Source organism: Euprymna scolopes, chromosome 31, assembly GCF_053919585.1.
Source record: "Euprymna scolopes isolate OS-2025 chromosome 31, ASM5391958v1, whole genome shotgun sequence".
Taxonomy (NCBI): domain Eukaryota; kingdom Metazoa; phylum Mollusca; class Cephalopoda; order Sepiida; family Sepiolidae; genus Euprymna; species Euprymna scolopes.
In genome coordinates this window covers 20703858-20729890 of record NC_136512.1, presented here as the reverse complement: position 1 = coordinate 20729890, position 26033 = coordinate 20703858, and the positions used below count along the sequence as shown (strand labels likewise).

At 32.7% G+C, this 26033-nt stretch overlaps 1 protein-coding gene across 2 annotated transcripts in view; it reads right to left on the bottom strand.

Annotated features, from left to right (window-relative positions):
- Positions 1 to 26033, bottom strand: part of LOC145255665 (uncharacterized) — a 1188349-nt gene that overhangs the window by 66225 nt on the left and 1096091 nt on the right. The window lies entirely within an intron of this gene.

Here is a 26033-nt window from a genome sequence, read left to right as displayed (position 1 = left end):
ACACATAAATGACGCCACTAATAAAAAATCTTTAGATTTTTATAAACGAATAAATAATCTTGAAATAGTACGTGTCAAAATTTAAGCCCAATTGTGGTATTAGTTTCAAGGCTACAATCATTTAATTGAAAATACTCTAGAAATATTTGAAAACATTGAAAAAATATATGTCGTCTGTTTTTTTTTTTTTAAGGGAGTCACCACTTCTCAAGAACCGAAGGCCACTCGAGGATAATGGTTAATGAATATAATGTGGTAGTTTAGTAATCATTAGTCGTGTAGATGTGGAAAAATTTGGATTATTTAAGGTGGCGGTTCTACAAAAACTTGTTTACATTGGACTTGAAGAAACTATATTGTAATTGGTCGTGGAAGCAGGCGAATGGAACAGTGTTCCACATGCGGACAGTTCTAGGAAAGAAACTTTGTTCATGGAATTTGCGTTTAGATTTAAGCACAGATAGAGAGTGGGGAAAATTGTTGATAGTGGTTGTAGCTAGCCGAGTGTTTTTATGAATGTTGTGCAAGGGGGGACCATAGATTGAAGCTTAGACGAGTACTTGCCATGAAAATAACGATAGAGCAGAGACAGGCTCGGAAGGTATCTTTGCATGAAAAAACGGTTACAGCGAAGAGAAAAGGGAATCATTTACTAGATTTCGAAACCGGTTTTGAACTCTATTAATGCAAGATAAGACACGGCCAGCAGCTCCTACTCAGATGTGGCAGCAATACTCCATTTTTCGGCGTATTTGGCTCTTATACAGATGGAGAATTGCATCGGAAAATAAGATATCTACAGGATAGGTCCAATGATCCAACCATTTTTCCAGCTATCTTGGCAACAGATTTGATGTATGTGTTCCATTTCAGATCAGGAGTGAAGGTCAGTCCCTGAAGCATGGTGCTTCCCCAAGACGAGAGTCATTCATTTCAATTGATGTCAGAGCTATTATGATGAAAAGAGAGAAGTTTGGTTTTAAATGCATTAAAATTAACCAGCTACCCTGTTCCTCATTGCACCACGTGCTCAATATCAGAAGAGAGAGATTCAGAAATATCTGGGTTTTTTTTACATGGAGGTCACCACTTATCAAGGCCCGAAGGCTACTCAGGGATAAGGGTTATTGCGTGTACAGTAATCAATGAGATAGTATTGTAGTAATCATTAGTATTGGGGGTTTTGATAGAGTGTCTTACTTAAGGGGGCGGTTTGTCAGGAGTTTGTTTATGTTGGACTTGAAGACGTCCAAGTTTTAGTTAGGTGGAAAACAGGCAAGCGGCAGAGAGTTCCACTGGTGTGCAGTTCTAAGAAAGAAGCTTTGCTCATGGAATCATTGTCGGCCTTTGACATCTTGCCATAGATTGTATATAAATGTCTATGAACGATCTAAGAATGTGATTTTGGAGATCAGTGATAGAGATCAAGTAGAGAGATAGGCTCAAGATGGAACCTTAAAGGACGCCAGGGTTGATACTATAAGATTCTGATTTCTGCTCATCGACGACTACTCTCTTAAGCCTATCGGAGAGAAAAAGACTTAGACATAACTGGAAATCTTGCGAAGTAGACTTTTATGTGATACCTTATCAAAATCCTTTGATGTGTCAAGAGCTATTGCTCTAGAAACACAGCCCCTTTCAAGAGTCATTAGTCCTGATTGATATTACACTTTGTGTGTATAAAGCAAAGCAATGGCTTGTTATTTGGATGTTGTTTCGTCTACACCCACGGGGAAGGGGTTATCTGCTGAATTTAAATGCGATTAGACTGACACAAATCATGCTGGACGATTCGGGCGCCGGAAACGTCAAAGAATCGTTAGTTGAACTTGCATGAGATAACAAAAAGACTGAAGATATCAAAAGGCAGTGTATTCACCACTTTGCATAAAAGTTTGTCAATGAGAAAGCTTGTGTTCAAAGTGGGTGCTGCGTTTGCTCACAGTCGATCAAAAACAACAACGCGTTAACATTGTTGGCAAACGTTTCTAAACAACAAAAACGAGTCTTCTTACATCAATATGTGGCATATGTAGTACGGCATAATCACGTTGGATCACCGAAGTTAAGCAACGTTGACCTGGTAGTACTAAATGGGAGACCATTTGGGATTTACAGCTACTGAATGTGCTCTCTGCGTATCTCGGTATTGTTTCCAGTCATCCTGGACTTCTCCTTGCCATTGGACTCAAGCAGTGCCGATTCAGGAGAGGTGTGGTTGGGAATTACTCAACCCTTGCCAAACAATTATAATAATTACACGCGCAGCTGCCCCTACAGGGGGTATGCTTTGTCTTTCGAGACTGAACGGAGGCATCGATACATCGATACATCGATGTGATAAAGGATGAAACGTGGATCCACCACTTTATTTCGGCGTCGAATCGACCATGAGTTAAGTGAACAGCAGTATGTGAAAGCCATATAAAACGACCACAGATGTAAATGTAAGCAGACAAGGTTCTAGCCTCTCTATTCTGAGAGGCATAATGGGAATCTAAAACGACCGAATATATAAACATCAGGAGGAAAGAAAACCCGAATAACAAGAAATATTACGTAGGCATGACTTCCTTAGAGTTCAAAACCCGATACCATGACCACAAAAGTACATTCAACAATAAAAAACACCGTATAAAAACAACACTAGCGAATAAATACTGGGAACTCATAGAAAGCGGACATTCACCGGTAGTCGAATGGAAAATAATAAGACAAGCTACCACGTGTAGGCATTTAGACGACCCATGTAAATTATGCCTTCATGAAAAATTTGCTATCCTGTACTTTAAAGAACCCCAAAATCTATTAAACTGTAGAAGAGAAATAGCAAATAACTGTGTTCACAAAATAAAACTTACTCTAGGATAGCAATACAAAATAGCTTTAAAACTAACAAAAACAATAGAAAATAAACAAATAAATAAATTAAATAAACATGAATATACGTAAACGATCACACATATATGTATGTATATATATGTGCATATATGTATGTACACATGTGTATATTTATATATAAAAAAGGGAGGAAAAGGTCTGCCTTAAACCACTAACATAGTTCTAAAACAGATCTTTTGTTGGATAAAATGCATGCCCATTGGCTGATAGGAAGGTGGATACTAGAAAGCTGATTGGCTAACTAAAATCCTCAACAGAAGCGAACCATATAAAAACGAGAAACAACCACAGAATTCGCGCGGAAGCCTGACGAATCCTAGAGTGGATGAAACGCGGAATATTCAGTGTAGCTTAATCGCAATATATATTTTATAAATTACTAACTAGCTCTACCTACGTATTTAGCACTTTTGAAGTAAATACTTAAAGTTTACGCATAAATCTATACTTTCGTATATTAATTTTATGTGAGTAAATGAAGTAGTTTTATATATATATATATATATATATATATATAATATATATATATAAATATATACACAGACATAATATATATATATATATATATATATATATATATATATATATATATATATAAATATATTTATATTAATTTATTTATTGCGGACTATTATTCTCATCTTTATTAGTTGTTTCACAAAATAACAGCTAATAAAGATGAGAATAATAGTCCGCAATAAATAAATATAAATAATACTCATCTCAATAATGAATTCCAATTAAAATAATATATATATATATATATATATATATATACATACACACACGCATACATATATATATATATATATGCCTTGTCTCACCCTGTCTCTCTCTGTCTGTCTGTCTGTCTGTCTGTCTGTCTCTCTCTCTCTCTCTCTCTCTCTCTCTCTCTCTCTATATATATATATATATATATATATATATATATATATATATATGGGAGAGAGAGGGAGAAACTCTTAAATGAATTATAACTTTTCATATGCATTTTAATGATCACATGCCATTGCATAATCTCAATTCAATTCTTGTTACAATTTCATGTCACTCTTGCGTAACTGTAAACATAAAAAAAAAATAAACCCGCTTCGTCACGAATGTGTTATTAAAAGTAATAACCAAGTAATTTTAAAAGCAATACATGAAATAATATATAATTTTATATTATTAAGGCAGGCCTCGTGTTTATTGATTTTGTATTTTATAAAATCACATTATTTTTTATATTCTTATATTTCATGCCTCAATTTTCTGAAATGAAATAAAAAAAACATTTTTAAGGGGGACTTTAGTTTTTACCATTTCATTTATTTATGGAGATTGTTATTTTTTTCTAAACAAAGTTTTACAGCCAGAGAGAAATTTTCAAAATGGCGGCGTTTATCGTCTGATTATGTAAAATAAATTAGCAACAGAATGCCAAATTGGAATTGAATCTGCCTACGTTTAAGCAAAATAAATGATTTTTTTATCTACTGTGTATATAATAGTTTTTATAAATCTATCTACCCATCTATTTATCTACCTATATATAAAATTACAAAAAGCTATCTTTCTATATATAATTATTTTTATGAAAATGACAATCTATCTACCTCTCTCTCTCTCTCTCTCTCTCTCTCTCTCTATCTATCTATCTATCTATCTATCTATCTATCAATCTATCTATCTATCTATCTATCTATCTATCTATCTATGTGTAATGCATCCCACACTCTCTGTTCATGGACATTTCTGCATCTCCATCATCTTTCTCCCAGTCTATCTATCTATCTATCTATCTATCTATCTATCTATCTATCTCTCTCTCTCTCTCTGTCTATATATATATATATATATATATATATATATAAATATATATATATATAGTTAGTAAGCTAGTTATGAAAATATAAATAGCAATTAAGCTACACAGAATATTCCACGTTTCATTCTCGTGAGAACTCGTCAGGCTTAAGCCATACTCTTCAGATCTCTCACCTACCGACTACTAGTTTTTCTAAGCCTCTCGACAACTTTCTGCGTGTGAAAGGCTTCAAAAACCTAAGCAATATCAAACATGCCTTTAACGACTTTATCGCCATATTTTTTTTTTGTTTATCTGAATTTAAAAGTTAAAAACCGCAAAAACTTTCTTGTAAATTTGATATAAACAAATTTACATGGTCGCGACACTGGATATTCTAATGTTTCGAACAAATAGTCGATTAAAACTACTCGTTCGCGCCAGGCGACTTAATAAGTAGTTGCTTTTCAATGAAAAAAGGACAAGTTCGATTTACATAAAAAGAAAACAAAAATTAAAAGTATATATATATATATATATATATATATATATATATATATATATATATATAGTAATTTATAAAATATATATGGCGATTAAGCTACACTGAATATTCCGCATTTCATCCACTCTAGGACTCTTCAGGCTTATATAACTTACTAATTAGCTCTACCTACGTATTAAGCACTTTTGAAAGAAATACTTAAAGTTTATGCATAAATTTATACTTTCGTATATTAATTTTATGTGAGTAAATGAAGAAGTTATATATATATATATATATATATATATATATATATATATAGTTTTGGAAGTTTTTTAACCTTTGAAACTATACAAAAAAAAACTATTTAATTTTTATTTTTATCATTCGTTAGAAAACTATTTAGCCAGTAAGTCAACTTGCTCTCTTTAATTCACTATACTAATTATGTTAATTTAAGGGATTATCAGTTGTTTATCATGAAACAATTTTTCGGGGATTTAAAAACAAAACAGTATATTAAATAATGGTTCTCCAGCAGTATTTATCAAAGACCACCTCCCATAATCTTAAGAAGAAGACATATTACAGATAGTAGTTCTAGTTTCATATTCTTAATTAATTTGGCTAACCTATTCTTGTTGAAAAATGAATTGCATACCTGTGATATATATATATATATATATATATATATATATATATATATATATGTAATGAAATAAGAATTACAATTAAGTGTACCAAAATAACCCAAGATGGCAAAACTAAAGTATGTTATAAATATTGAAGAGTTAATATTTATAAAGTAATCTCGACCAGATGTAAAAGCTCGATAAAACCAAATAGGAAATAAAGCTAGTTTAATTATCCGATCCCGCATTTTGTATGTAGGATGGGAAAAAATCCGATCCCACATTTTGCTAAATCCTACCTTTTCAAGAGAAAGAAAGTATTTCTTCAAAAGTCCGCGGATTAAGGAGTATCCACTTATTTTGTTTTTCCTTTTTAAAATTAAATATGTTTTTAACTTTTTTTCTCACACACACACACACACACACACACACACACACACACACACACACACACACACACACACACACGCACATACACATATGTATATATATATATATATATATATATATATATATATATATATATATATATATATATATTAGATTCCTCCAATTCCTGAATTATTTCTCCTTGGGTCTTTTCAAATGGTCTCCACTCTCCATCTGTCTTTCTAGTAAACTCCCATTCCTCCTCTCCTCCCAACAGCTTGTCTTCCTTTTTCTACCCAGTTAACAACTATTCTTACCTAAATTATTCATTCTCCCCGCTTATTTCTTCCCATCCTACATACAAGTAAGTCGAACACCTTAAAGACATTTACAGACCTGACTAGCTCTTCTCGTCTGATGAGGCCCGAACAAAGTTGAAATAAATTTATAATGAGATTGAGCTAAATTTGTTTTTTTTTCTCGGTAATATATATATATATATATATGTATGTATATATATATATATATATATATATATATATATATATATATATATATATATACATATATTTATATATATATAGTAGAGAATCGGTAATTGTATCGGAATCGGGTAAACTGTTGGAATCGTCACACATATATATATAGTATAATATAATTTATATATATATATATATATATAAATTATATTATAATATATATATATATATATATATATATATATATATATATATATATATATATAGAGAGAGAGAGAGAGAGAGAGAGAGAGAGAGAGATATCTTAAAATATAAAGCTGAACGTGTGTGTGTGTCTGGTCACGAATAGGTTCCTATATGGTTGACTATTTTAAAAAACTGATTACATATAATGATAGAAGGTGTATCGAGACACAGGAATAGGTATGTTTGATCTGACAAACGGTGGTTCATTAAAATTGTGGGTCTGCGTTCGCGCCTGGTTCACAAAGTATGGAAATAAAAAAATTAAAAAAAAAAAAACGTTTACAGGCCTTTTTGATATAGATGTACATAAGAATACTTTGATAAGAATGTTTTAACTTAAATAGGGATGGTATAATAAAATTGTGAGGTTTGCGTTCGCGCCTGGCCTCCATAGAATGGAAATAGGCACACACTTTAATAAACACTTATCATAACTATCTGCATAAGTATACTTTGATAATTATGTTTCAGTTTGAAGAAATATGGTATAATAAAATTATGGGGTGTTCGTTCGCACATGACCTCCATAGAATGGGAATATGTCACAAAGTTTAACAAGGTTTTTTAATATAGATCCACAGAATATTTTGATAAGTGTTTCAGTGTGAACAGGTATGGTATAATAAATTATGGGGTTTATCTATTTTATTTTTACTTTCATCATATTTTGCTTTGGTTTTGATACCCCCAAATTCGAAGCTATCTCTTTACAACCCTTCCTTTTCATAACCTATCATACTTTTATAAATCAGAGTCCATTTTCTGTAGGCTGTTTTTGAACCCAGTCAACGACGGGTACTTTTGCTAGTATTATATATAAAGTAGATTTTTAAATATATAGCATATCTTTCATAGTAGGTTTAATGTATGTGAACAGTTTGTGCGTTTAAATTCTGGGTGGCGGGAATATAGTGTAGGTTGATTGAAAGAATTGGGGTGGTTGGTTGTTTTTGTTTTACGGCATATCAACCCTTTTCAGGTTATTTAATGCCGAATCCAGTTATTTTGAAGAAATTTTTTTAAATAAAATATATATTTTTTTCAAGTCGGTTTTCTATTAACCCATAGTTGGGACCCTAACAGGTACTACCACTCCGAGTCAGAGTGGACCTGGGAGCAAGGACAATTAAAGGGTGGCTCCACACTCGCGAAAGCCCGTAAGCTGGGGACTCACCATCGGATAAGTTCAGAATAAAATCACGATTTTCTATTAAACGCTAATTTCAAAAAAAAATGTTTTGAACGCTACTAACTGAAGTTCTTTCAACACAGTTTGCAATTTGGAGACGGAATTGTTTTTGTTGAGATAAGTGATTTCAATCATGCTTTTTATTTTAGATTTAAAATATTAACAACTCCATTTTATTTCAGTATTTAATTTGTGTATTTCTGTTTTATTAAATGCTAGCTTTTTTTCTAGTCCAATACCGGCTTCCATCTTATCTCGAAATTACTTATAACGGCACCAACTTACTTTCGGAAGAACCCCCCCCCCATCAGCCTTTTCTTTTATATCGTAAGCTTCTTAAACGTTACTAGCTTAAGTTCAGAATAAAATCACGATTTTCTATTAACGGTTAATTTCAAAAAAAAAAATGTTTTGAACGCTACTAACTGAAGTTCTTTCAACACAGTTTGCAATTTGGAGACGGAATTGTTTTTGTTGAGATAAGTGATTTCAATCATGCTTTTTATTTTAGATTTAAAATATTAACAACTCCATTTTATTTCAGTATTTAATTTGTGTATTTCTGTTTTATTAAATGCTAGCTTTTTTTCTAGTCCAATACCGGCTTCCATCTTATCTCGAAATTACTTATAACGGCACCAACTTACTTTCGGAAGAACCCCCCCCCATCAGCCTTTTCTTTTATATCGTAAGCTTCTTAAACGTTACTAGCTTAAGTTCAGAATAAAATCACGATTTTCTATTAACGGCTAATTTAAAAAAAAAAATGTTTTGAACGCTACTAACTGAAGTTCTTTCAACACAGTTTGCAATTTGGAGACGGAATTGTTTTTGTTGAGATAAGTGATTTCAATCATGCTTTTTATTTTAGATTTAAAATATTAACAACTCCATTTTATTTCAGTATTTAATTTGTGTATTTCTGTTTTATTAAATGCTAGCTTTTTTTCTAGTCCAATACCGGCTTCCATCTTATCTCGAAATTACTTATAACGGCACCAACTTACTTTCGGAAGAACCCCCCCCCATCAGCCTTTTCTTTTATATCGTAAGCTTCTTAAAACGTTACTAGCTTAAGTTCAGAATAAAATCACGATTTTCTATTAACGGCTAATTTAAAAAAAAAAATGTTTTGAACGCTACTAACTGAAGTTCTTTCAACACAGTTTGCAATTTGGAGACGGAATTGTTTTTGTTGAGATAAGTGATTTCAATCATGCTTTTTATTTTAGATTTAAAATATTAACAACTCCATTTTATTTCAGTATTTAATTTGTGTATTTCTGTTTTATTAAATGCTAGCTTTTTTTCTAGTCCAATACCGGCTTCCATCTTATCTCGAAATTACTTATAACGGCACCAACTTACTTTCGGAAGAACCCCCCCCCCATCAGCCTTTTCTTTTATATCGTAAGCTTCTTAAAACGTTACTAGCTTAAGTTCAGAATAAAATCACGATTTTCTATTAACGGCTAATTAAAAAAAAAAAATGTTTTGAACGCTACTAACTGAAGTTCTTTCAACACAGTTTGCAATTTGGAGACGGAATTGTTTTTGTTGAGATAAGTGATTTCAATCATGCTTTTTATTTTAGATTTAAAATATTAACAACTCCATTTTATTTCAGTATTTAATTTGTGTATTTCTGTTTTATTAAATGCTAGCTTTTTTTCTAGTCCAATACCGGCTTCCATCTTATCTCGAAATTACTTATAACGGCACCAACTTACTTTCGGAAGAACCCCCCCCCCATCAGCCTTTTCTTTTATATCGTAAGCTTCTTAAAACGTTACTAGCTTAAGTTCAGAATAAAATCACGATTTTCTATTAACGGCTAATTTCAAAAAAAAATGTTTTGAACGCTACTAACTGAAGTTCTTTCAACACAGTTTGCAATTTGGAGACGGAATTGTTTTTGTTGAGATAAGTGATTTCAATCATGCTTTTTATTTTAGATTTAAAATATTAACAACTCCATTTTATTTCAGTATTTAATTTGTGTATTTCTGTTTTATTAAATGCTAGCTTTTTTTCTAGTCCAATACCGGCTTCCATCTTATCTCGAAATTACTTATAACGGCACCAACTTACTTTCGGAAGAACCCCCCCCCCCATCAGCCTTTTCTTTTATATCGTAAGCTTCTTAAAACGTTACTAGCTTAAGTTCAGAATAAAATCACGATTTTCTATTAACGGCTAATTTCAAAAAAAAATGTTTTGAACGCTACTAACTGAAGTTCTTTCAACACAGTTTGCAATTTGGAGACGGAATTGTTTTTGTTGAGATAAGTGATTTCAATCATGCTTTTTATTTTAGATTTAAAATATTAACAACTCCATTTTATTTCAGTATTTAATTTGTGTATTTCTGTTTTATTAAATGCTAGCTTTTTATCTAGTCCAATACCGGCTTCCATCTTATCTCGAAATTACTTATAACGGCACCAACTTACTTTCGGAAGAACCCCCCCCCATCAGCCTTTTCTTTTATATCGTAAGCTTCTTAAAACGTTACTAGCTTAAGTTCAGAATAAAATCACGATTTTCTATTAACGGCTAATTTAAAAAAAAAATGTTTTGAACGCTACTAACTGAAGTTCTTTCAACACAGTTTGCAATTTGGAGACGGAATTGTTTTTGTTGAGATAAGTGATTTCAATCATGCTTTTTATTTTAGATTTAAAATATTAACAACTCCATTTTATTTCAGTATTTAATTTGTGTATTTCTGTTTTATTAAATGCTAGCTTTTTTTCTAGTCCAATACCGGCTTCCATCTTATCTCGAAATTACTTATAACGGCACCAACTTACTTTCGGAAGACCCCCCCATCAGCCTTTTCTTTTATATCGTAAGCTTCTTAAAACGTTACTAGCTTAAGTTCAGAATAAAATCACGATTTTCTATTAACGGCTAATTTAAAAAAAAAAAATGTTTTGAACGCTACTAACTGAAGTTCTTTCAACACAGTTTGCAATTTGGAGACGGAATTGTTTTTGTTGAGATAAGTGATTTCAATCATGCTTTTTATTTTAGATTTAAAATATTAACAACTCCATTTTATTTCAGTATTTAATTTGTGTATTTCTGTTTTATTAAATGCTAGCTTTTTTTCTAGTCCAATACCGGCTTCAATCTTATCTCGAAATTACTTATAACGGCACCAACTTACTTTCGGAAGAACCCCCCCATCAGCCTTTTCTTTTATATCGTAAGCTTCTTAAAACGTTACTAGCTTAAGTTCAGAATAAAATCACGATTTTCTATTAACGGCTAATTTCAAAAAAAAAATGTTTTGAACGCTACTAACTGAAGTTCTTTCAACACAGTTTGCAATTTGGAGACGGAATTGTTTTTGTTGAGATAAGTGATTTCAATCATGCTTTTTATTTTAGATTTAAAATATTAACAACTCCATTTTATTTCAGTATTTAATTTGTGTATTTCTGTTTTATTAAATGCTAGCTTTTTTTCTAGTCCAATACCGGCTTCCATCTTATCTCGAAATTACTTATAACGGCACCAACTTACTTTCGGAAGAACCCCCCCCCATCAGCCTTTTCTTTTATATCGTAAGCTTCTTAAAACGTTACTAGCTTAAGTTCAGAATAAAATCACGATTTTCTATTAACGGCTAATTTAAAAAAAAAAAATGTTTTGAACGCTACTAACTGAAGTTCTTTCAACACAGTTTGCAATTTGGAGACGGAATTGTTTTTGTTGAGATAAGTGATTTCAATCATGCTTTTTATTTTAGATTTAAAATATTAACAACTCCATTTTATTTCAGTATTTAATTTGTGTATTTCTGTTTTATTAAATGCTAGCTTTTTTTCTAGTCCAATACCGGCTTCCATCTTATCTCGAAATTACTTATAACGGCACCAACTTACTTTCGGAAGAACCCCCCCCCCATCAGCCTTTTCTTTTATATCGTAAGCTTCTTAAAACGTTACTAGCTTAAGTTCAGAATAAAATCACGATTTTCTATTAACGGCTAATTTCAAAAAAAAAATGTTTTGAACGCTACTAACTGAAGTTCTTTCAACACAGTTTGCAATTTGGAGACGGAATTGTTTTTGTTGAGATAAGTGATTTCAATCATGCTTTTTATTTTAGATTTAAAATATTAACAACTCCATTTTATTTCAGTATTTAATTTGTGTATTTCTGTTTTATTAAATGCTAGCTTTTTTTCTAGTCCAATACCGGCTTCCATCTTATCTCGAAATTACTTATAACGGCACCAACTTACTTTCGGAAGAACCCCCCCCATCAGCCTTTTCTTTTATATCGTAAGCTTCTTAAAACGTTACTAGCTTAAGTTCAGAATAAAATCACGATTTTCTATTAACGGCTAATTTAAAAAAAAAAAATGTTTTGAACGCTACTAACTGAAGTTCTTTCAACACAGTTTGCAATTTGGAGACGGAATTGTTTTTGTTGAGATAAGTGATTTCAATCATGCTTTTTATTTTAGATTTAAAATATTAACAACTCCATTTTATTTCAGTATTTAATTTGTGTATTTCTGTTTTATTAAATGCTAGCTTTTTTTCTAGTCCAATACCGGCTTCCATCTTATCTCGAAATTACTTATAACGGCACCAACTTACTTTCGGAAGAACCCCCCCCCCATCAGCCTTTTCTTTTATATCGTAAGCTTCTTAAAACGTTACTAGCTTAAGTTCAGAATAAAATCACGATTTTCTATTAACGGCTAATTTAAAAAAAAAAATGTTTTGAACGCTACTAACTGAAGTTCTTTCAACACAGTTTGCAATTTGGAGACGGAATTGTTTTTGTTGAGATAAGTGATTTCAATCATGCTTTTTATTTTAGATTTAAAATATTAACAACTCCATTTTATTTCAGTATTTAATTTGTGTATTTCTGTTTTATTAAATGCTAGCTTTTTTTCTAGTCCAATACCGGCTTCCATCTTATCTCGAAATTACTTATAACGGCACCAACTTACTTTCGGAAGAACCCCCCCCCCATCAGCCTTTTCTTTTATATCGTAAGCTTCTTAAAACGTTACTAGCTTAAGTTCAGAATAAAATCACGATTTTCTATTAACGGCTAATTAAAAAAAAAAAAACGTTTTGAACGCTACTAACTGAAGTTCTTTCAACACAGTTTGCAATTTGGAGACGGAATTGTTTTTGTTGAGATAAGTGATTTCAATCATGCTTTTTATTTTAGATTTAAAATATTAACAACTCCATTTTATTTCAGTATTTAATTTGTGTATTTCTGTTTTATTAAATGCTAGCTTTTTTTCTAGTCCAATACCGGCTTCCATCTTATCTCGAAATTACTTATAACGGCACCAACTTACTTTCGGAAGAACCCCCCCCATCAGCCTTTTCTTTTATATCGTAAGCTTCTTAAAACGTTACTAGCTTAAGTTCAGAATAAAATCACGATTTTCTATTAACGGCTAATTTAAAAAAAAAATGTTTTGAACGCTACTAACTGAAGTTCTTTCAACACAGTTTGCAATTTGGAGACGGAATTGTTTTTGTTGAGATAAGTGATTTCAATCATGCTTTTTATTTTAGATTTAAAATATTAACAACTCCATTTTATTTCAGTATTTAATTTGTGTATTTCTGTTTTATTAAATGCTAGCTTTTTTTCTAGTCCAATACCGGCTTCCATCTTATCTCGAAATTACTTATAACGGCACCAACTTACTTTCGGAAGAACCCCTCCCCCCATCAGCCTTTTCTTTTATATCGTAAGCTTCTTAAAACGTTACTAGCTTAAGTTCAGAATAAAATCACGATTTTCTATTAACGGCTAATTTAAAAAAAAAAATGTTTTGAACGCTACTAACTGAAGTTCTTTCAACACAGTTTGCAATTTGGAGACGGAATTGTTTTTGTTGAGATAAGTGATTTCAATCATGCTTTTTATTTTAGATTTAAAATATTAACAACTCCATTTTATTTCAGTATTTAATTTGTGTATTTCTGTTTTATTAAATGCTAGCTTTTTTTCTAGTCCAATACCGGCTTCCATCTTATCTCGAAATTACTTATAACGGCACCAACTTACTTTCGGAAGAACCCCCCCATCAGCCTTTTCTTTTATATCGTAAGCTTCTTAAAACGTTACTAGCTTAAGTTCAGAATAAAATCACGATTTTCTATTAACGGCTAATTTAAAAAAAAAAATGTTTTGAACGCTACTAACTGAAGTTCTTTCAACACAGTTTGCAATTTGGAGACGGAATTGTTTTTGTTGAGATAAGTGATTTCAATCATGCTTTTTATTTTAGATTTAAAATATTAACAACTCCATTTTATTTCAGTATTTAATTTGTGTATTTCTGTTTTATTAAATGCTAGCTTTTTTTCTAGTCCAATACCGGCTTCCATCTTATCTCGAAATTACTTATAACGGCACCAACTTACTTTCGGAAGAACCCCCCCCCCATCAGCCTTTTCTTTTATATCGTAAGCTTCTTAAAACGTTACTAGCTTAAGTTCAGAATAAAATCACGATTTTCTATTAACGGCTAATTTAAAAAAAAAAATGTTTTGAACGCTACTAACTGAAGTTCTTTCAACACAGTTTGCAATTTGGAGACGGAATTGTTTTTGTTGAGATAAGTGATTTCAATCATGCTTTTTATTTTAGATTTAAAATATTAACAACTCCATTTTATTTCAGTATTTAATTTGTGTATTTCTGTTTTATTAAATGCTAGCTTTTTTTCTAGTCCAATACCGGCTTCCATCTTATCTCGAAATTACTTATAACGGCACCAACTTACTTTCGGAAGACCCCCCCCATCAGCCTTTTCTTTTATATCGTAAGCTTCTTAAAACGTTACTAGCTTAAGTTCAGAATAAAATCACGATTTTCTATTAACGGTTAATTTAAAAAAAAAAAAATGTTTTGAACGCTACTAACTGAAGTTCTTTCAACACAGTTTGCAATTTGGAGACGGAATTGTTTTTGTTGAGATAAGTGATTTCAATCATGCTTTTTATTTTAGATTTAAAATATTAACAACTCCATTTTATTTCAGTATTTAATTTGTGTATTTCTGTTTTATTAAATGCTAGCTTTTTTTCTAGTCCAATACCGGCTTCCATCTTATCTCGAAATTACTTATAACGGCACCAACTTACTTTCGGAAGACCCCCCCCATCAGCCTTTTCTTTTATATCGTAAGCTTCTTAAAACGTTACTAGCTTAAGTTCAGAATAAAATCACGATTTTCTATTAACGGCTAATTTCAAAAAAAAAATGTTTTGAACGCTACTAACTGAAGTTCTTTCAACACAGTTTGCAATTTGGAGACGGAATTGTTTTTGTTGAGATAAGTGATTTCAATCATGCTTTTTATTTTAGATTTAAAATATTAACAACTCCATTTTATTTCAGTATTTAATTTGTGTATTTCTGTTTTATTAAATGCTAGCTTTTTTTCTAGTCCAATACCGGCTTCCATCTTATCTCGAAATTACTTATAACGGCACCAACTTACTTTCGGAAGAACCCCCCCATCAGCCTTTTCTTTTATATCGTAAGCTTCTTAAACGTTACTAGCTTAAGTTCAGAATAAAATCACGATTTTCTATTAACGGCTAATTTAAAAAAAAATGTTTTGAACGCTACTAACTGAAGTTCTTTCAACACAGTTTGCAATTTGGAGACGGAATTGTTTTTGTTGAGATAAGTGATTTCAATCATGCTTTTTATTTTAGATTTAAAATATTAACAACTCCATTTTATTTCAGTATTTAATTTGTGTATTTCTGTTTTATTAAATGCTAGCTTTTTTTCTAGTCCAATACCGGCTTCCATCTTATCTCGAAATTACTTATAACGGCACCAACTTACTTTCGGAAGAACCCCCCCCCCATCAGCCTTTTCTTTTATATCGTAAGCTTCTTAAAACGTTACTAGCTTAAGTTCAGAATAAAATCACGATTTTCTATTAACGGCTAATTTAAAAAAAAAAATGTTTTGAACGCTACTAACTGAAGTTCTTTCAACACAGTTTGCAATTTGGAGACGGAATTGTTTTTGTTGAGATAAGTGATTTCAATCATGCTTTTTATTTTAGATTTAAAATATTAACAACTCCATTTTATTTCAGTATTTAATTTGTGTATTTCTGTTTTATTAAATGCTAGCTTTTTTTCTAGTCCAATACCGGCTTCCATCTTATCTCGAAATTACTTATAACGGCACCAACTTACTTTCGGAAGAACCCCCCCCCCATCAGCCTTTTCTTTTATATCGTAAGCTTCTTAAAACGTTACTAGCTTAAGTTCAGAATAAAATCACGATTTTCTATTAACGGCTAATTAAAAAAAAAAATGTTTTGAACGCTACTAACTGAAGTTCTTTCAACACAGTTTGCAATTTGGAGACGGAATTGTTTTTGTTGAGATAAGTGATTTCAATCATGCTTTTTATTTTAGATTTAAAATATTAACAACTCCATTTTATTTCAGTATTTAATTTGTGTATTTCTGTTTTATTAAATGCTAGCTTTTTTTCTAGTCCAATACCGGCTTCCATCTTATCTCGAAATTACTTATAACGGCACCAACTTACTTTCGGAAGAACCCCCCCCCATCAGCCTTTTCTTTTATATCGTAAGCTTCTTAAAACGTTACTAGCTTAAGTTCAGAATAAAATCACGATTTTCTATTAACGGCTAATTTCAAAAAAAAATGTTTTGAACGCTACTAACTGAAGTTCTTTCAACACAGTTTGCAATTTGGAGACGGAATTGTTTTTGTTGAGATAAGTGATTTCAATCATGCTTTTTATTTTAGATTTAAAATATTAACAACTCCATTTTATTTCAGTATTTAATTTGTGTATTTCTGTTTTATTAAATGGTAGCTTTTTTTCTAGTCCAATACCGGCTTCCATCTTATCTCGAAATTACTTATAACGGCACCAACTTACTTTCGGAAGAACCCCCCCCCCATCAGCCTTTTCTTTTATATCGTAAGCTTCTTAAAACGTTACTAGCTTAAGTTCAGAATAAAATCACGATTTTCTATTAACGGCTAATTTAAAAAAAAAATGTTTTGAACGCTACTAACTGAAGTTCTTTCAACACAGTTTGCAATTTGGAGACGGAATTGTTTTTGTTGAGATAAGTGATTTCAATCATGCTTTTTATTTTAGATTTAAAATATTAACAACTCCATTTTATTTCAGTATTTAATTTGTGTATTTCTGTTTTATTAAATGCTAGCTTTTTTTCTAGTCCAATACCGGCTTCCATCTTATCTCGAAATTACTTATAACGGCACCAACTTACTTTCGGAAGACCCCCCCCCCATCAGCCTTTTCTTTTATATCGTAAGCTTCTTAAAACGTTACTAGCTTAAGTTCAGAATAAAATCACGATTTTCTATTAACGGCTAATTTCAAAAAAAAAAATGTTTTGAACGCTACTAACTGAAGTTCTTTCAACACAGTTTGCAATTTGGAGACGGAATTGTTTTTGTTGAGATAAGTGATTTCAATCATGCTTTTTATTTTAGATTTAAAATATTAACAACTCCATTTTATTTCAGTATTTAATTTGTGTATTTCTGTTTTATTAAATGCTAGCTTTTTTTCTAGTCCAATACCGGCTTCCATCTTATCTCGAAATTACTTATAACGGCACCAACTTACTTTCGGAAGAACCCCCCCATCAGCCTTTTCTTTTATATCGTAAGCTTCTTAAAACGTTACTAGCTTAAGTTCAGAATAAAATCACGATTTTCTATTAACGGCTAATTTAAAAAAAAAAATGTTTTGAACGCTACTAACTGAAGTTCTTTCAACACAGTTTGCAATTTGGAGACGGAATTGTTTTTGTTGAGATAAGTGATTTCAATCATGCTTTTTATTTTAGATTTAAAATATTAACAACTCCATTTTATTTCAGTATTTAATTTGTGTATTTCTGTTTTATTAAATGCTAGCTTTTTTTCTAGTCCAATACCGGCTTCCATCTTATCTCGAAATTACTTATAACGGCACCAACTTACTTTCGGAAGAACCCCCCCCCCCATCAGCCTTTTCTTTTATATCGTAAGCTTCTTAAAACGTTACTAGCTTAAGTTCAGAATAAAATCACGATTTTCTATTAACGGCTAATTTCAAAAAAAAAAATGTTTTGAACGCTACTAACTGAAGTTCTTTCAACACAGTTTGCAATTTGGAGACGGAATTGTTTTTGTTGAGATAAGTGATTTCAATCATGCTTTTTATTTTAGATTTAAAATATTAACAACTCCATTTTATTTCAGTATTTAATTTGTGTATTTCTGTTTTATTAAATGCTAGCTTTTTTTCTAGTCCAATACCGGCTTCCATCTTATCTCGAAATTACTTATAACGGCACCAACTTACTTTCGGAAGACCCCCCCCCATCAGCCTTTTCTTTTATATCGTAAGCTTCTTAAAACGTTACTAGCTTAAGTTCAGAATAAAATCACGATTTTCTATTAACGGTTAATTTCAAAAAAAAAAAAATGTTTTGAACGCTACTAACTGAAGTTCTTTCAACACAGTTTGCAATTTGGAGACGGAATTGTTTTTGTTGAGATAAGTGATTTCAATCATGCTTTTTATTTTAGATTTAAAATATTAACAACTCCATTTTATTTCAGTATTTAATTTGTGTATTTCTGTTTTATTAAATGCTAGCTTTTTTTCTAGTCCAATACCGGCTTCCATCTTATCTCGAAATTACTTATAACGGCACCAACTTACTTTCGGAAGACCCCCCCCATCAGCCTTTTCTTTTATATCGTAAGCTTCTTAAAACGTTACTAGCTTAAGTTCAGAATAAAATCACGATTTTCTATTAACGGCTAATTTAAAAAAAAAAATGTTTTGAACGCTACTAACTGAAGTTCTTTCAACACAGTTTGCAATTTGGAGACGGAATTGTTTTTGTTGAGATAAGTGATTTCAATCATGCTTTTTATTTTAGATTTAAAATATTAACAACTCCATTTTATTTCAGTATTTAATTTGTGTATTTCTGTTTTATTAAATGCTAGCTTTTTTTCTAGTCCAATACCGGCTTCCATCTTATCTCGAAATTACTTATAACGGCACCAACTTACTTTCGGAAGAACCCCCCCCCCCCATCAGCCTTTTCTTTTATATCGTAAGCTTCTTAAAACGTTACTAGCTTACGTTCAGAATAAAATCACGATTTTCTATTAACGGCTAATTTAAAAAAAAAAAATGTTTTGAACGCTACTAACTGAAGTTCTTTCAACACAGTTTGCAATTTGGAGACGGAATTGTTTTTGTTGAGATAAATGATTTCAATCATGCTTTTTATTTTAGATTTAAAATATTAACAACTCCATTTTATTTCAGTATTTAATTTGTGTATTTCTGTTTTATTAAATGCTAGCTTTTTTTCTAGTCCAATACCGGCTTCCATCTTATCTCGAAATTACTTATAACGGCACCAACTCACTTTCGGAAGACCCCCCCCCATCAGCCTTTTCTTTTATATCGTAAGCTTCTTAAAACGTTACTAGCTTAAGTTCAGAATAAAATCACGATTTTCTATTAACGGCTAATTTCAAAAAAAAAAAATGTTTTGAACGCTACTAACTGAAGTTCTTTCAACACAGTTTGCAATTTGGAGACGGAATTGTTTTTGTTGAGATAAGTGATTTCAATCATGCTTTTTATTTTAGATTTAAAATATTAACAACTCCATTTTATTTCAGTATTTAATTTGTGTATTTCTGTTTTATTAAATGCTAGCTTTTTTTCTAGTCCAATACCGGCTTCCATCTTATCTCGAAATTACTTATAACGGCACCAACTTACTTTCGGAAGAACCCCCCCCCATCAGCCTTTTCTTTTATATCGTAAGCTTCTTAAAACGTTACTAGCTTAAGTTCAGAATAAAATCACGATTTTCTATTAACGGCTAATTTAAAAAAAAAATGTTTCGAACGTTACTAACTGAAGTTCTTTCAACACAGTTTGCAATTTGGAGACGGAATTGTTTTTGTTGAGATAAGTGATTTCAATCATGCTTTTTATTTTAGATTTAAAATATTAACAACTCCATTTTATTTCAGTATTTAATTTGTGTATTTCTGTTTTATTAAATGCTAGCTTTTTTTCTAGTCCAATACCGGCTTCCATCTTATCTCGAAATTACTTATAACGGCACCAACTTACTTTCGGAAGAACCCCCCCCCCATCAGCCTTTTCTTTTATATCGTAAGCTTCTTAAAACGTTACTAGCTTAAGTTCAGAATAAAATCACGATTTTCTATTAACGGCTAATTTCAAAAAAAAATGTTTTGAACGCTACTAACTGAAGTTCTTTCAACACAGTTTGCAATTTGGAGACGGAATTGTTTTTGTTGAGATAAGTGATTTCAATCATGCTTTTTATTTTAGATTTAAAATATTAACAACTCCATTTTATTTCAGTATTTAATTTGTGTATTTCTGTTTTATTAAATGCTAGCCTTTTTTTTTTTTTTTTTTTTTTTTTTCCTCGTACATATGTTTATTTATCCACCGAGTTGATAGCAAAAATTACGAATTATACTCATTTTTAGTTCGTGTGAGGGGAATCTATCACCATACTTTCCCTTAAACACGTCTGTTGGACTTTTATTAAGTACAATACTTAATAGTTTTTTTTTTTTTTTTTTTTTTTTTTTTAATGGAGAGTAGAAAACGCATTGTGGATGCGTTATCGGCAGCTCCTGTTACTCTCGCTTCTTCTTATTTGTCCCTCAGTCCTCATTTTTTTTAAATGAGTGATTTTTCGGACAAAGGGAGAAGAAAAAGCTGTTTTCTAGGTTGGCAGTATTTTTGCGAACAGTTGGCTGAGATGGCGGAAATTTTCTGTTTCTATGTCTATCCTTGTAGCCATGTCACTAGTAAGGGTGCTGGAGGTAAACGTTTTGTCTGGGCTGACGTTATCCGCCTGATAGTCAGGGACCCGAACCTTGGATTAACCACTAAGGAGGCTGTCCTATCAGCAGGTGCAAAGTACTGGGGCTGCTGTATTGCCATTTGGTGAATGGATTCTGGACCATGCAGTAGCTTCTGGTGGGGCCTCTCGATGCCATACTAGTGGGTAATTGTTACGGCTTTACCTTATCATTAACTACAAAAAAAAAAAAAAAAAAATTCTTCGTTTCTTTTTCTCTCTTAATTTCCCCTCTCTGTCCTGCTCTAAGTAAATCTGTCGACCTAGTCCACAAATTCCAAAATTTCATCATGACAAGTTTCAAGAAAAAATACACGATTAAACCCGGTTCCCCAACTTCCAACGTAGACCCCTACTACCATGTCTCCTTCTCCAACATCAGGGGTCTTCGTTCTAACCTTCCAGAGGTTGAAACCCAATTACAGGAGACTAAACCAGACCTTTTATTTTTAAGTGAAACTGGCATTGGACAGGCTATTTCCCTAGATGAGTTTGCAATTTCAGGATACTCTAACTTAACTTCTAAATCTGACCCCCAAGATCGCCATGGGCATGGAATATGTGCCTATATTAAAGATAGCTTTCCATGTGGGAGGGACATCTCCAGGGAAGATCCTAACTTACCCTATATGTGCTTCCGGGTTGCTTTAGCTCACACTACTGCGTTTATATTTACTCTCTATCGCCCCCACAACAGTGGAGTTACTATCTTTCAAAGCATATCTGAGAAAATTGACCAAGTCCTTTCTACTTATCCTTCAGCTAACATTCACGTATGTGGAGACTTCAATGTTCACAACGTTGAATGGTTGACCCACTCAAACAAGACCGATGATGAGGGGAGGTTCTGTCATGATTTCTCCATTGCCTATGACCTCACTCAGATTGTTCAGGAACCTACCCGTGTGCCCGATAATGATGGCCAGTATGCGAGCCTACTAGACCTTTTTCTCACAACTTGCCCTGAACTATGTTCAGTTTCTGTTCTGTCGCCTCTTGGATCTTCCGACCACTCTGTTGTATCAATTAAGATAAAAATGAAATGTAATAAGTCCCCAGATGTACCTCTTCATCGTACAGTATATCGATACACTAAGGCTGACTGGGATAGCTTCCGTACATTTATATCTGATCTACCTCTGCATTCCATGTTTAAAAAGGATGTGTCCTCTATAGTATTAGACCTAACTGAATGGTTAATTGTAGGTATTGACCATTTCATACCCTCTAAAAAGTTTCAGAAAAAACCTAACAGCCAGCCATGGTTCTCTCCAGAATGTGCTGCTGCCATTGCGCACAGAAATCACTTTTTCCACTGCTTCAAACGTAATAGATGTATGGAAACTAAAGCCGTTTTCAGGACTGCCAGCAACCATTGTAAGAAAGTAATAAGGAACGCAAGAGAGTTGTATGCTCAATCTGTTAAGTCCAAAGTAGCTGAGCAGCGGCTTGGTTCCCACCAGTTTTGGCAAATAGCAAACAGAATCCTGAACAGAAGCGTGTGCTCCATCCCAACTATTATCAATGGACCTGAGGTAATCTCGTCAGCATCAGACAAAGCCAAACTCTTTGTCAAGAACTTTGCAGCAAATTCTACCCTTTGCGACCAAGACCGCCAACCCCCAATATTTCCTCCTGTATCAGAAAACACGCTATGTGATATACGTATATCTGTACGTGATGTTGCGAAGCTAATCAAAAACCTTGATTCGAGTAAAGCAACTGGCCCTGATGGTATTCCAATTATAGTACTCAAAAAACTTCAACCTGAATTAGCGCCCATACTTACAAAACTGTTTAAACGTTGTCTTAAGGAGAATAGTTTCCCATCTCCCTGGAAAACCTCATCAGTATGCCCTGTATTTAAGAATTCAGGTGATCGCTCATCCCCCTCTCAGTACAGGCCAATAAGTCTCCTGTGCGTCATGAGTAAGTTGCTAGAATCTGTGTTAAATACAGAAGTAATCAAACATCTCAACAAAAATAACCTTCTTAGTGACACTCAATATGGTTTCCGTTCTGCTAGATCTACAGCAGATGTCATTACAGTTATATCGCATAGGATTAGCAAATCTCTCGACGGTGGCAATCTTTCTAGAGCAATTGCTCTTGACATATCTAAAGCCTTTGATAGGGTATGGCATAAAGGTTTACTTCATAAGATCGCTAGCTATGGTATAGCTGGAAAAGTCTTCTCAATTATTAAATCATTTCTTTCTGATAGGTTCATAAGAGTAGTAGTTGAGGGGCAAAAATCAGAAGCTCACAGTATTAATGCCGGTGTCCCTCAGGGATCCATCCTGGGCCCAACTCTTTTCCTGATCTACATTAATGATCTTCCAAATCATATCCTTACATCATTTGTAGACATTTATGCTGACGACACTACCATTTATGGTACCACATCTAAGACAGTAAACGAGCAAGTTCTCTCCAATTCTCTCTCCTCTGATCTTGAGCACGTAGTACAATGGGGAAAGGAGTGGCTGGTTACTTTTAATGCATCTAAAACCAAGCTTCTCTCTTTACATCATCAACATTCTAATCCACATTTGTCATCAATTGAAATGAATGGCTCTCGTCTTCAGGAGGCCTCAAGTTTTGACAAGCTTCTGGGCTTGACCATTACTCCTGATCTTAAATGGAACACGTATATCAAATCTGTTGCCAAGGCCGCTGGAAAAATGGTGGGATCTTTCTATCGATCCAGTAGATATCTCACTGCTGATGCTATTCTCTACCTATATAAGAGCCAGGTACGTCCAAGGATGGAATACTGTTGCCACATCTGGGCAGGAGCTGCTAGAAAGGACTTGTCCTGCCTTGATAGAGTTCAAAATAGACTTCGTAGCCTCGTAGGAGATGTCCTTTTCTCCTCCTTGCAACCTCTATCTCACAGAAGAGATGTTGCGAGTTTGTCTCTGATGTATCGTTATTTTCATGGAAAGTGTTCAACTGAGCTTCAATCTTTGGTCCCCCCTCGCCAAACTTTCACAAGAAACACTCGTCTAGCTGTAAACACTATCAATAATTTCCCCCACTCTTTATCTGTGGCTAAACCTAAACGTAGATTCCATGAACAAAGCTTCTTTCTTAGAACTGCACGCCTGTGGAATTGTCTTCCGTTTTCCTGCTTTCCGGCTGACTACAATATGGTTGTGTTCAAGTCTAAAGTAAATAAGTTCTTGATGAGCCGTTCCATATAAGTTATTAAATTTACCAAATTTTCATTACTAATGATTACTATATTGACCAATTTCTACTGTACACTCTTTAACCCTTATCCTTGAGTGGCCTCTGGGCCTTGATAATGTGGTGATGCCTTTGTAAAAAAAAAAAAAAAAAAAAAAGGTCATATCCATGACCGAAAGAAGTTACTTAATCAAACATATGCATATATGTGTTGTAGATGTGGATATATGAAAAAATACAAAAAGAAGCTTAGCTTCTGTGTGTTAGTTTGTTCCCTATGGACTCGGAAACGATTGGACTGATTTAAAAAAACTTACACGAAAGTACTTGATGTGTCTGAGAGTGTTGTTTTTTGCGTATGTTTTGTATCGGAATGCGTCTGATAAGTATCTCAAATCGATAATCGAAAAGAATTTAATGGCATTAAGCTACACAGAATTTTGTGCAGTTCAGTTTCGTGAGGATTCATCAGGCTATTGTATGGAATCGATATTACTGCGCGTTTGTATATATTCCCGTCTTTCGGGGCTCGCTAGTTAGCCAATCAGATTCTTTATTATTCACACACTCATTTATCCTAGGCAATGACCGCGCGCGCGTTTATCAGACAGATGTTCACTTTACGTCTAATTGATCCCTTTCTTTGTTCGTTTTTGGAAGGGATGGATTTTTCTTTTAATTGAGTTAGGAAGCGACCTATTTTTAATTTGGATTCGCTTACACTTTATATTTGTTCTTATATTTGTTAAGTAATTAATTATTATTTTGATTATATTTTACTAGGGGCATTCCAAAATAATGCCCTCTATTTTTGTTCCGCCCAAATGAATCAGAGAGGCTTTGCCAATTGCATTGCTATGATGACTGAACTTATGCATTCATAATCTGTAATTTTCATCTCTCTGTCGCATATATTGACGATGTGAGACTCTAAGTAAGTATCACCTGTCATAGACGTGCATCAGAAGAAGAGATGAATTCCTGTATATTGAGAATGGTGGTTGCTATGTAGAAAAATAAATTCTGGAGCAAAAAATATCGCTCGTTTTAATGGTACCAGTCCTGTCTTCGTAGCTCTTCATCTTCAACTTTTTGAATTGAAAAAAATAGGAGGCTTTACTTTTGGAACGACCCTCGTATAATTATTATTATAATTTATTTATTACTAGCATTTCAACCCGGCGTTGCCCGGGTGTTTGGAGATATATGTTGAGCAAAAAAAAAAAAAAAAAAAAAGAAAGAAAAAAAAAGCGGTCAATTTTATTAATTTTGACTCCTATTATGACCCCTTAACATTTACCTTTTTGGGCTCAAATAAAATTATTAAGTTAGATCCATGTCCAAGGAACCTATATCTAAAAATTTTAAGTGTTTAGACCCAGAATTTTCGGAGGTGTTTGGTAGCGTTCTCAAAGGTCAAGTCGTTGAACTTTGACCCCTTAACAGCCAAATTTCTGGCCGAAAACCGATCACAAAGATTTTCCCAAATCTCAGAACCCTGTATATCAAATTTCGAGTCTGTAGACTTAACATTGACAGAGTTATTGCGTAGGGAAATGTACACAGACACACACACAGATACGTTCACATTTATAGATATATAGATTATTTTTTTAAAATGAATTGTTACTTTAAGACAGTGCTTTTCAACCTTTTTGCCTGTACGGAAAGCCATGGAAACATTCCACTGTCTCAGGGAACCCATGTACAGTAATTTAGTTGTCTCATGCAAAAACAGCATTTCAAACATTTAATGAAAAAAAAATACTCTTATGGTTTTTA